This window comes from Silene latifolia, chromosome 1 (assembly GCF_048544455.1).
Source record: "Silene latifolia isolate original U9 population chromosome 1, ASM4854445v1, whole genome shotgun sequence".
In the NCBI taxonomy this organism is placed as follows: Eukaryota; Viridiplantae; Streptophyta; class Magnoliopsida; order Caryophyllales; family Caryophyllaceae; genus Silene; species Silene latifolia.
Genome location: NC_133526.1, coordinates 146879167 through 146892854, shown reverse-complemented (window position 1 = coordinate 146892854; position 13688 = coordinate 146879167). Strand labels below are relative to the sequence as shown.

The 13688-nt window shown below is 39.0% G+C and overlaps 2 non-coding genes across 2 annotated transcripts; both read right to left on the bottom strand.

Moving 5' to 3' along the window:
- Window positions 1-725: 725 nt before the first annotated feature.
- Window positions 726-832, bottom strand: LOC141618615 (small nucleolar RNA R71). Its single transcript, XR_012531445.1, has one exon. It is a non-coding gene; the product is annotated as a small nucleolar RNA R71 (small nucleolar RNA).
- A 4586-nt stretch (window positions 833-5418) lies between these two features.
- On the bottom strand, window positions 5419-5525 carry LOC141620516 (small nucleolar RNA R71). The gene has a single exon (XR_012531983.1). It is a non-coding gene; the product is annotated as a small nucleolar RNA R71 (small nucleolar RNA).
- Between the last annotated feature and the right edge of the window lie 8163 nt (window positions 5526-13688).

Sequence of the window (13688 nt, the reverse complement as noted above, 5' to 3'; positions counted from 1 at the left end):
ATGGTTGTTCTTTTTCATGCAAAAGACACCATAATTACATAAACAACCTATAACCTAGTCTATTATATTGATAAGATAAAAAGCAATTGCATGCCTCATTTTTGTATATATAAAAAAAACCGGTGCCCCCATATAGATAGAAAAGTAGTTCTCATTTTTGAGGAAGATGATTTTTGCTCATGCATTCTTATCTCTCATTCTCTCACTAAACTTTCTTAAAAATTTGTTTTGTGAAGAAAGTTTGTCCATAAAATCTAATAAAATAAATATATTACTATAGTAGTAATATAATTAGTATTAGATTTAATATTTAAGGATACTAATATATATTATCTAGTTAATAATTATATTAGTGTTATGGGGTTGTCTTGGGTGCAACTAAGAGGAGATTTCCTGCACTTGGAACTATGATTTTTGGAGGATCATCCTAATGTTATTAAGCTCAAGAACAAGGTTAAGAAGATGTCCTACCGTGTGCCCAATAAATCGGTCCACTATTTTGTAAGGAAAAATCCATTTTTCTCCTTATTTCATTTTAATCCTTTTGCATGCACTAGATCTATTCTTCTAAATTAATGAGTAATTTAGAAACTAATTAGAATTATCTAATTAGGGGTTGAAGAACCTAACACAATGGCCTTGATCGCACCTCCATGGGGATCACGAATTGGGAAATGTTGGCTCTTGCTTTATATCAAATGTTTTTTCCACCAGAGAAAACTCAAACTTTGAGGAGCCAAATCACCTGATTCCATCAACAAGCTCTTGAGAGCTTACATGAAGCTTGGGAGAGGTACAAGGAGTTACAAAGGCAATGCCCACATCATGGGTTGGATGCTTGGTTCCTAGCCATAACATTTTACAATGGATGTTGTGTCGAGTCCCGAAGGATTCTTCATTTCGCCAATAATGGGCGGTTTGATCAAATTGACATGGATATTACTCATGCCATGATTGAATCCATGGCGATTCATGATGCCCAATATGTCAATTCTCGGAGTACACCCATCAAAGGTAAAGAAGATGCTTCCGACACCACCATTTTTAAATCTCAACTCTTATTACTTCAACAATAATTGGCGGACCGGGATGCTAAAGATTCTGTTCAACAACTCAATGTCGTGTCCTCTACTAGCCAAATTGTTGTTTGCGCAGGTTGCGGAGGTGCGGGTCCTTGCACCGCTCTATGCCAAGCTACTATGGAGGAGGTATGTGCTTATCAAGCTTTTAGACAAAGTTCTTATCCACCGGGTACATTTTCCAGTATTTATAACCCGAACACAAAATTTCACCCGAACTCGTCTTACAAAAGTAACAATGTGCTTAATCCTCAACCCCAATAAAATTTTATGCCACAACCACAAAATAACTTCATCCCTCAACAACAAAGGTTTGTTAATCCACCGGGTTTTCAAAACCAACAACAAAGGCCACCGCAACAAAACTTCCAACAACCACAAGGTCCACCACCTCAAAATGCCCAACAAAATGACCAAGGGGGGCAAACTTGAAGCCTTGGTGATGCAATTGGCTAAGGGTCAATCCGATCTGACCGCTCACTTACAAAAGAGTGATCAAGCCCACACTACCGCTATCAAGATGTTAGAAAACCAAATGGCTTAACTAGCCGCATCTAGCTCTTCAAGGAAGACCGGCCAACTATCGCCCAAGGTGCGCAACCACATGAGACCGTTAATGCTATTTCTTTGAGAAGTGGTACAAGCTATAATGGGCCATCCATGACTTTGGATGATGAAGTGGTTATTAAAAAGTCCAAGCTTGGGGGAGATGCTCAAAAGAAGGTTAGTGAAGAGCCTCCTATTAAGGTTCGTGTGCCATTTCCTCATCGCTTATTGATGCTTAAGAGAAAGAGTAACCTTGATACCAAGAATGATGAGCCCTTTATGCCCAAAGAAAGTGAAGAGGTGATTGTTGAAAAGAAGATCTCTCTTATTGCCAAAGAAGATGATACCATTTCGAAGAAGGTGGATGCTTCTATTGAGGTTGAGAAGGAGAAAGATGTGGAGGATGCTCCTCCAAAGGAAGTTGTTCAAGTGTCGTTTCCCCACCGTCCAGCGAAGCACAAGGAGGAGAGTAAATTTGGTAAGTTCTTAGAAGTTGTTAAGAATTTACAAATGACCGTCCCATTTATTGAATTTCTTACCCAAGTCCCTTCCTACTCAAAGTTTATGAAGGAAATCTTGTCTAAGAAGCGATCCTTCAATGAGGTTGAGACCATTGCTTTCACCGAAGAGTGTAGCGCACTATTACAAAACAAGTCTCCCTGAAACTTAAGGACCTCGGTAGCTATTCTATTAGTTGCACTATAGGCACATATACTATTGATAATGTCCTTTGCGACCTAGGTGCTAGTTTAAGTGTCATGCCCTATTCCATTTGTGAGAAACTTAACATGGGTGCTTTAAAATGCACAAGTATCACTTTGCAAATGGCGGACCAGTCTTTAAAGCGACCTTTAGGTATCTTAGAAGATGTGCCCGTCAAAGTTGGCAAGTTTTTCATACCCGCTGACTTCCTCATACTTGATATAACCGAGGACTCACAAACCCCAATTATATTGGGTAGGCCATTTTTACACACCGCGGGTGCGTTAATTGATGTGAAAAATGGGAAGTTGACGTTGGAGGTGGGTGATGGCCGGGTTACCTTTAGAGAAAACAACACCATTAGAAGCTCAATGTTACAAGAGTCTTTTTATTTATTGAGCACTGTGGACTCTCCTAATGCCTCTACTACACTTCTATCCTTACTGACGGATATATTGGAGGAAGATATTGGTGTTGATTGTTTTGTAGGTGACAATTCTAAGGGCACTAATGCTAAGAGTGCCAAGAGGAAAGGGGAATTTCTTGGAAGGATTTTAAATGGATACTGAACATGAAAAGAGCTATTAAAGAAGGCTCAGAAGGTTGATGTGACACCTATTTACGCACATTTAGTCCCCTAACTAGCCTAGTTCCTATGCTTTTTTATTATGTATTAGAGTTGTTTCTTGTCTTTAGCCTCCTTTTTTATGTGACTCATATTTTTGCACGTTTAGTCCCCGAATTAACCTCGTTCCCATGCTTTCTAGCGTCTATTAGGGTCATTTCTTATCTTTAGTTCCCCATTTTGCCTATTCTTTGAGGTTTTGTGTCCTTGGTAGGATAGGATTGCTAGCCTTGCATTTATGGAGTAAAATGGAGCTAAATGGATCACATCTAATGACCAAGCATCGAAGAGGAGACCAATACTAAAGGCCTAAGCAAATAAATCAAGTGAATTGAGCAATGATGAAGATCCCCACGGCCCTAAATCAATCCCCACGGATTGTTAGGAAGTTAACATAAGAGGAGGAACCCTGTCACAGGATCCGGGCATCCCGAGCTTAGGACGAGCGTCCTAGCCCAGGATCCGGGCGTCCCAACGCTCAGCTCGCGCGGATTCCCTTACAGTCCTAAGCATACTCAAGGCCAAGACGCGCATGTCCCTGGGGAGTTGCTACTCAGGACGCGCGTGTCCCTATGGGATTTGCAAATCATCAAGCTTCTCTTAGGGTCTTAATCGTCATTTAAGCCCTTAGTAACCATAATCCTTGTACTTAATTTTAGTATAAATACCCTATTGTACAACCTAGATGATTATCAACTAAGAATCAAGTCTTAATCTCATTCTAATCTCTTAATTTAATCTTAATCCAAGTTATAATACACATTTCAATATTAATCACATCTTAATATTTCCTTAATCTCTCAATTGTTCTTAGTTTTAGTTGGGTAATTAGAAGATATTTGGGGTTTATTGGAGGGTTGACAACTCTCCATCAATCATCAAGTTTCCTTCTATTATTATTTGCTTTATATTTGAATCATCTCAAGTTGTTATAATCCCTTTTACCTTTGCTTAATTATTTTAATTATATTACTTATTCATCATGTTTTGCTTTGTTAATATGATTGACATCCTTATTAGCATGTTAAACTTGATCATAAGTGAGTAGTCTCTTAGCTAGCGTTAATCGGGAATTAGGGGAATCAATCATGGGATTAGATCTATGCTTAATTTAATATGCTTTCATAATTAATTGCTTGCTTGTTGTGATTTCAACCTATACACATGTTATGTTTGATTAAATGCAAGACTATGAAACCTTGCATTTTTTACCCAAATCTTATCTTTTCAATGAGGCTTGTAAGATATAAGCCAACTCAAGCCTTATTAGACCATGTATAGAGTTGAATAGGAAGAGACTAAGTCGACTTGTAGGTGTTGTAAAGTCTTGATCGACTCGGCTCCGGGACCTAAATCTTCCTAGGAATTGTAAGATATATATACTAACTCGATTCCATCACAACAATAAGTTGCTTTCATCTATTTGAGAACATGTTTGTATGATCTATTTCCATGATTCCCTTATGAACCCATGACACCCTAGTGCCCTTAATCAATTGTTTACAAACCCCTTTTATTGCTTTACTTTATTTTCATTCATCTTGTTGATTAGTTTAGATTGCATCTCATCTCAACCCAAATTTGTGACACCTTAAGACATAACTACTTGCAATTGAAATCTTAAATCGATACCCGTCCCTTGGGATCCGACCTTGGCTTATCACCATACTAAGAGTTGTTTGTAAAGAAATAAATATTGTTTTGGTTGAAAGCTTTAACGAGCAATAACGACATTCACACCAAAAATACCGTCGTTGCCGGGGATGGTGTTCAATTGATTTGATTTTCGTTAATTGTTTTTAGTTGTGTCTTTCCTTACCTTGGAGAAGTCAATCTCCTCAAGGTTGTTCTAATTGCTTTCTAGTTGTTTGATATTTGGCATGACTAGGAGATCACAAGGTAATCTATTACCTATTTATTTCGATATTGAAAGGACCTTAACCAACAATAGAAGAGTTGCTTGAGGTACTTCAAGAGTTTTGGGTATTGGAGAGATTGTGGACACTCAACCAAATAACATTTCGTTTGTCAACCCTTTTACAAGAGAAGGAGAGGATAACCCAATTCCAAACCAACAACAAAATCAACCCACAATGCCTAAATTTTCATCTAATTCTGTACCAACCTAGAAGAACCTACCAAACGGTACTCCTACACCACCACATTTAACCGGTAATTACATTGCCAAATCCGCATTCAAACAATTAGTTGAGAGAAGTCAATTTGGAGGGATGCCTAGTGAGGATGCTCATTTACATATGGAGACTTTTTGTGAATATTGTGATGCAATTTCTCAAACCGGAGTTACTCAAGACAAAATCCGATGGGTATTAATTCTTTTTTTCCTTGATCGGTACCGCAAAGCAATGATTAAAGAGCCTAGACAAGGCTACCCTTGGTATTGATTCATGGAAGAAGTTAACACTTGCTTTCTACAAGAAATTCTATCCTCCGGAGAAGACTAACATGTTGAGAGCCCAAATTACCGGGTTCAAACAAAGGGATGAGGAATCATTATATGAAGCACGGGAGAGATTTAAGGACACTTGTCATTCTTGTCCACACCATGGACTTAGTGAGTGGTTCCTTGTTCAACAATTTTGGAACGGTTTATATGAAGACTCACGCAATGTGCTTAATATGGGATCCAATGGGAGGTTTACCGAAGTTGATGACAACCAAACATGGGCCAAAATCGAAGAGATTCATAAGTCCCAATATAGTAGGCCTCGAAAGGCCACTAGAGGAGGAAAGCATGAGGTAGATTCCATCACACAATTGGGTGCTCAATTAAGTGCTCATATCGACATCATCAACTTGAAGTTTGAGAAGGCTATGGCTATGCTTGATGAAGCTTCCAAATCACCCAAACAACATGTCAATGGTATGATGGCATCATCCTCAATCCCAAATGGAGTATGTGAAAGTTGTGGAACCTTGGGACATGATCAAAACGAATGTAGGGGAACAAATTAACAAGTGAATGCTTTCTAAGCATACAAGAATGGCACCCCTTATTCCAACTACTATAATGAGAATACCAAATTCCATCCAAATCTCTCATACAAGAGCCAATATGTTCAAAATCCTCAACCAACATACACCTCACCTCCAATGAGAAATCCAACTCAAAGACCCTTTTTCAACCAAAGTCAAGGATATCAAAATCAACCTTCCTACAACCAATCCAATGACCAAAGCTTTGACGTTAAAAAAGCGGTCCTCCAAATGCAAAAGAACCAACAATAATTCTTCACCCAAATGCAAAAAGATAGCCAAGCTAAAGAAACCACCATCAACAACATACTTGCCCACACCAAAATGTTAGAGGCTCAAATGACTCAATTAGCATCTTCTAGCTCCCAAAGACAAAAGGAGCAATTGCCTCCTCAAGGTAACCCCCCAAAACATGAAACGGTTAATGCCATCCATTTGAAGAGTGGTACAAGATATGAGGGGCCGAAGAGGCCAATTGATGAAGATATTGTGGATGATAGTAGCAAGCAAAGTGTTGTGGAGAACTCAAAGGTAGTAGAGCCTGCTACCAACGAACTTTCAAATAAAAGAAATGAAGAGAAAGCCAAGAATGTTGATAAAGAGCCTATTGTGATTAGACTTCTATTCCCAAGTCGCCAAGCTAAGCCTAAGCTTGATGAGCAACTTGGAAAGTTCATGGAAATTGTGAAGAACTTAGAAGTCTCAATCCCATTCACGGAATTTATCAATCATGTTCCGGCTTATACAAAATATATGAAGGATATTCTTACCAAGAATAAATCAATCCGAAAGTTAGAGACTATTGCCTTTACCAAAGTCAGTAGTGCTATTCTTCAAGGTAATTCCCCTCTAAAGCTCAAAGATCCGGGAAGTTTTTCTATCCCATGTACCATTGGCGACACTACAATCAACAAGGCATTGTGTTATCTTGGAGCAAGTGTAATGTCATGCCATACTCGGAATGTAAGAGACTAGGAGTGGGAGAGCTCAAATACACCATCATTACTCTTCAAATGGCGGATCGATCAACAAAGATACCGCTAGGGGTATGGGGGGGATGTGCCCGTGAGAATTGGCAAATTCTTCATCCCGGTAGACTTTGTCATTGTAGACATGGAGGAGGATGGTAACATTCCTATCATCTTAGGAAGACCTTTATTGAATACCGCCGGAGCGGTAATCGATGTGAAACATGGAGAGCTCACAATTGAAGTAGGGGATGAAACAATTACTTTCAATCTTGACAAAACCATGAGAGCTCCCCGATTACATGAGCCATGCTTCATGGTCGATCACTATAGCCGAGAAAATGATAGGAAGAAGTTAGAATCTCTATGCAAAGATCAACCCAAAGGTAACGAAACATCACCCATATGGAAGAAGAAAGAAGATGACATTCAAGTAGCTCTATTCGGAGAGCATGGAATTTTCAACAACAACAATGAGAGCTTGAATAGCTCACCCATCATGACAAGTAATGAAGAAGGCCTCATTGGCCATGATAACAAGGAAGGAGAGTTGCTCTTGTCAACTCATGAAGCACCCTACATAGAGGAGAAAGAAAGTGAAGTTTATGGTCTGTGGGACGATGAATTTAAAGGATTGGGCAATCCTTATATTGGAAATGCTATAATCTTGGACCAAGGCTTTGTAGATCCTTGTCATCACTTTGACTCGGACTACCTCAATGAAGAAAATGATGCACAAAGGTCTATGCAAGATCTTTATCATGAAAATGAGCAAGCCTTCGACTACTTCTATAAGGTGTTGAGCAACATTAGCAACACCTTGGCTTTGCCCCATTGATACCTCTGACAAGAAGGAGAGTTTGGTGGAATACTCCCTAAACCACCATTTGTAAATATTCTAACCCTTAACTAGCATTTCATTTCCTTTATTGTATTTTTGTCATTTTTGCATTGCATTTTCATGCTTTGTTATAAGATTTTTGACATGAGAGCAAGTGAGAGAGGGATTTTAATGTGTTTTAATGTGTAGTGTTTGACCAAGTGTGGGGATGGCAAATGCCTATACTAACCAAGACTTTCTAGTGCAACCCACACCAATTAACAAGGAAAGGAAGAAGGAATGACACGGGAAGAGGATCCCCACTAGCAGACCTGAGCTCATGGGAGCTGAGGGGCAAGACGAGCAAGATCCGTCCGAGCTGACTTCAGGATGCGGGTCCTCCACCTCAGGACGCCAGTCTTACTATCGAGCCGCGGGTCCTGGGATGCTACAAATTCTTGGATAATTCCTGTAGGAAAATCCGCCCGTCCCAAAAGTAAAACGAGCGTCTCATCCAAAAATACGCTCGAGTCAACCTGAGGATGCCCGTCCCAGTCCTACTTTGCCCTTCTCGGAAATTCCTGCAAGGAAATCCGCGCATCCTTACCTCATTCCGCCCGTCCCAAACCTGCTACATAGCATAACACGGGATTTTTCCCTTCTTCCCAATTCATTTACCTTTTTCAAAAACAAACACATACATTTTCCCTCACTTCAACCTTCAATCCCCTCGTCTAAAAACATCAATTTCTCACCAAAATTCACTACAGTTAAAACAAAACTTGCTCAAAACACAATTAAATTACTCCTTCATCAATAAAAGACCATTTAATCATCAATTTCTTGACAAATTGAATCAATTTTCTAGGGTTTGGGGCAAAATCCGAAAATCCCTAATTGATTGAGGGATTGATTGAAATTTGAAGAATCAAGGAGCATACAAGGGCACGGAATAAGGGCGGAACTAAGGGCGGAACTAAGGTACCCAAAACCCCAAATTTGTCAAAGAGGCAACAAACTCTTCTAGCATCAAAAGCTTTGGTAGTAGCTCAACCAAGGGAGCAAGCACAAGAAATCGTCAATCCCATTGAGGAAGCTACCCCTTCTATTCCGGTTGTGGAACAATTGCCAAACTATCCGGAGGTAACTTTCTTATCCGACAAACATAGGCTTGCATTTCAATCCCTTGCCAAAAAGACAGTTTTAGCTACCAAGTTTATTTGCCAAGATACTTTGCAAAAATTGGGTGTACTTGAGCAATCTAGAGCATTTTTCGAGTCCATGGAGTTGAAAACCCTCTTCGATATGAATGAATTGACTTACCTCTCATTGACCATGGAGTTCATAAGCTCCTTGAGGGAGTACAAGGTAGAGACTCGAAATTATGTTGAGTTCTGACTTGAGAACGAGAGTAGAAGAATGCTTAAGGGTGAATTTGGTAAAGTGTTTGGACTTAAGAAATATGATCATTTTGAAAAGAAGCCTTTGAAGTATGATGCCGCACCCCTATGGAAGGCTATAACCGGTCGTCAATTTGATTCCTTCCGAGAGAGCCATGCCTTGTATGTTCACCATCCGGGTATAAGAATTTGGCACAAGTTTGTGGCTAATACTTTAATCGCTAGGAAAGGAGCCAACCACTTCACCGAACCCGAATTTGTCTACCTTGAGTCCTTATTGAATGTTAATGGAAAGTCCACCCGAAAATACAACATTCTTCAATTATTGATTGAGCGGTGGCTAGATATTGATAATGGGAAAGAGGGAGCGGCCTTTATTGTAAATGGGGGCTTGGTGACAAGGTTAGATAAACATTTTAACCCGGAGTTCAACAATGATAATACCTACAAACCGGTTAAGGGAAGCAACCTTCTTGACATGAGTACTTTGATCAACAAGTTTCATTGGGTAAAAAATGACAATCTCGATCATAAATTTGAATGGCTCATCAAGGAAGCCAAGTCCATTGTCTTGCCAAGCAAGATTTGCCGTATCTCCGCCCATCGAACAAACTACCTCATTCCCGTCTCCAAAGAAGCCGAATTGATAATCAAGCAACAAAGGGATCCTATTGCAAAGCCCTCCTACTCTACCATTATGACTCCACCCTATCCTTTTGCCTACCAAGAATTTAAACCAAGTGGCTCTAATGTTGTGGTAGGCAATGATTACTTGACCCAATTGATGCAACGCTTGCATAGAGAAGCTTATGATGACCGGGTGAATGCTTATCATGCCCAGTATCCACCACTACTACATCTTACTAAGCAAGGACTTCTTGATTCTTCATGTCCTTTGCCCAGTCGGGTGGATAAGAAAGTGTTCTTCCCTATTACTTCTCAAGATGCCAACAAGGATAGCCAGGTGGTTAATGGAAAAGAGATTGTTGTTGAGGAAGATGAGGAAGGTAGTGGTTCTTGCCATGAAGAAGAGAAAAGTCCGAATTCCGATGATGATGAAGTTGTGAATCCACCGGTCCAATGGAGGTGGATAATGATGAAATTGATGATGATGATAACAATTCCGATGATGATGATGTCGGTAATGAGACCGATGATGATGATGTCGCGATGAGCGACAATTGAAGGTTGAACAGAGCTTAATGAAGAACACCACAAGTGCGGGGTTGATTGCATAGCATCAACCTATTCCATTGTGAGTCTCATACCCCTCCTTTAGCTTTATTTTTATCTCTTGTTTTTAATTTTAACCTTGATCATTTGTAGAGTCATTTTGGGCTCTTGGTAATTTTGAGTTTGGAGTCCTAGCACCATTCAAAGGACTCTCACCTCGGTCCCATTGAGGTGTTTATCTTTTTGCTCCCATTACAAAGAATCCAAAATGACAAATTAGAATTCATGCATTACATTCATACCTTGTGCATGAACTCCCCTCTTTTTTCACTAGCAATAGTGTTTTGTTCGGTTTGGGGAATTTCACTCAGAAGGATTGCGAGTCAATTCAAATTGGCTCTCCAACTAATCGAAAGCATGCATCATATAGGATATATTAGATTGCATCACTTGTTATATATTTCATATAGTTTGCATACTAGTTTATAAATCATGCATTTTCATATAGATTGCATTGCATAATTTCCTATCGTATTAGCCATTGAGGACAATGCCTATACTAGTGTGGGGATGGAAAATTCTAACCTAGCATTCAAAAATCGAAAAAATGATAAAAATTGAAAAATTCTCAAAAATCCAAAAAAACATGTTCATTCCTTTATAGTGTAGAATTGTACATATTGTATATATTTATGTTTGTTTGTCACTCTTATCACATTGGACCGACTACGCCACATTCGAGGCATGAAGGTAATAGAAGACCGCATGGTATGATATTTCCAAATCTCCTTACTCCTTTTATATGTTAATGACAATGTGGCTTTATTTTGGTTGATGCGATACAAACAAATGTGTTGTTAAGAGCTTGCATTTAGTTTATATGGCATACTAGTGATAGAAGCATTTGCATTAGGTTGTATATAAGTTGCATCATGGCATGTAGTTTCATTTTAGGAATATTTTGTGAAAGCATCTATTTGGGAAGCTTGATAAGTGTATATAAGGCCCTTGTAGATAATTTTCCTTCTTGAGACTTTACTTTTTAGAATATCTTCAAAACACCCTAGGATGTGTCATGCTAGTATCCTTTGACCCATGGACTAAGGCCTAGTCAAGAGTACCTTGTGGTGTGATAACTCCTTGGCTACTGTTTATTCCAAAGTGACCCTTTAAACCATCCAACCATCTTCCACCTCAATCATATCTTTCACATAAAAAGGGAATGGGCACAAAAATTCTCAATTTGAGTTGAAGCATCAAAATGAAAATCAAAAAGTTTGCACAAATTGCATAAAAGAAAAGAGGATTACAAAAATAAGAACTCCTATGCTTCAATAAAAGCACCCTCATTACAAATTAGGGTGACTTTGAAAATGTTCAAACAATGCAAAATTGAAAAATTGCCAAGTATCAAAATGCCGAACATCAAAGAAATGGCAATAAATTGTTCTCAAAATGTTAAAATTCCACAATAATTTGGGGGGAAATAAATCAAAAGCAAACTACCATTATGAAACTCAAAATCATATTGATCCCTTTATCCATTGATTCCACTTTTGTGCATGGTGGAGATGGGACGACCCTTCTTCTTGTCTAGGCAAGAAGGGGAATTCTGCGATCGTACAGTGTTTCGAACACCATAGGGATTCTACTCTTGACAAAAGCATTTAGCGATTGTGGACAAAGGTACCCTAGCTTGACACAACCTGGAGGTGATTTGTTGGTATCCTCCTAGGCTTAGTAACTTGAAGAAACCATATCTATAATGGAGTGTTTACCCTTAGATTGCTTCCCTTTTAGATAATATCCGCCACTTAGATGAGGAAAGTGGCTATTCCTTTTTATAGATGCATCCATTACTTGTTTTGTGTGCTTAATGATTGGATGTATCGCCATTTTGGCAAGCCCCACCTTGCCTTGCAAGAAGGCATCTTACCTCATAGATGTCTTGTTATGAGTTGAAGGGGCAGAGTAAGACTCGCTAATTATCTCATATTGGATATATTAGCAGGCTAGTTTAAATAAAGGTCATAGTTATAGTCACCTCTTTACTCGAGACGATAAAAGGTTCGGTTTGGGGATGTTTGATGTGACTCATATTTCTGCACATTTAGTCTCCGAATTAACCTCATTCCCATGCTTTCTAGCGAGTATTAGGGTCATTTCTTATCTTTAGTTCCCCATTTTGTATATTCTTTGAGGTTTTGTGTCCTTGGTAGGAGAGGATTGCTAGCCTTGCATTTATGGAGCAAAATGGAGCTAAATGGATCGCATCTAATGACCAAGTATCGAAGAGGAGACCAATACTGAAGGCCTAAGCAAATAAATCAAGTGAATTGGGCAATGATGAAGATCCCCACGACCCTAAATCAATCCCCACAGATTGTTAGGAAGTCAACATAAGAGGAGGAACCCTGTCTCAGGATCCGGGCGTCCCGAGCTCAGGACGAGCGTCCAAGCCCAGGATCCGGGCGTCCCAAGGCTCAGCTCGCGCGGATTCCCTTACAGTCCCGAGCATACTCAATGCCAGGATGCGCGTATCCGTGGGGAGTTGCTACTCAGGACGCGCATTTCCCTACGGGATTTGCAAATCATCAAGCTTCTCGTAGGGTCTTAATCGTCATTTATGCCCTTAGTAACCCTAATCCTTGCACTTAGTTTTAGTATAAATACCCTATTGTACTACCTAGATGATTATCAACTAAGAATCAAGTCCCAATCTCATTCTAATCTCTTAATTTAATTTTAATCCAAGTTGTAATACACATTTCAATATTAATCACATCTTAATATTTGCTTAATCTCTTAATTGTTCTTAGTTTTAGTTGGGTAATTAGAAGATTATTTGGGGTTTATTGGAGGATTGACAACTCTCCATCAATCATCTAGTTTCCTTCTATTATTCTTTGCTTTATATTTGGATCATCTCAAGTTTGTATAATCCCTTTTACCTTTGCTTAATTATTGTTAATTACATTACTTATTCATCATGTTTTGCTTTGTTAATATGATTGACATCCTTATTAGCATGTTAAACTTGATCATGAGTGAGTAGTCTCTTAGCTAGAGTTAATGGGGTATTAGGGGAATCAATCATGGGATTAGATCTCTGCTTAATTTAATATGCTTTCATAATTAATTGCTTGCTTATTGTGATTTCAATCTATGCACATGTTATGTTTGATGAAATGCTAGACTATGAAACCTTGTATTTTTTACCCATCTCTTATCTTTTCAATGAGGCTCCTAAGATATAAGCCAACTCAAGCCTTGTTAAACCATGCATAGAGTTGAATAGGAAGAGACTAAGTCGACTTTTAGGTGTTGTAAAGTCATGATCAACTCGGCTCTGGGACCTAAATCTTCCTAGGAATTGTA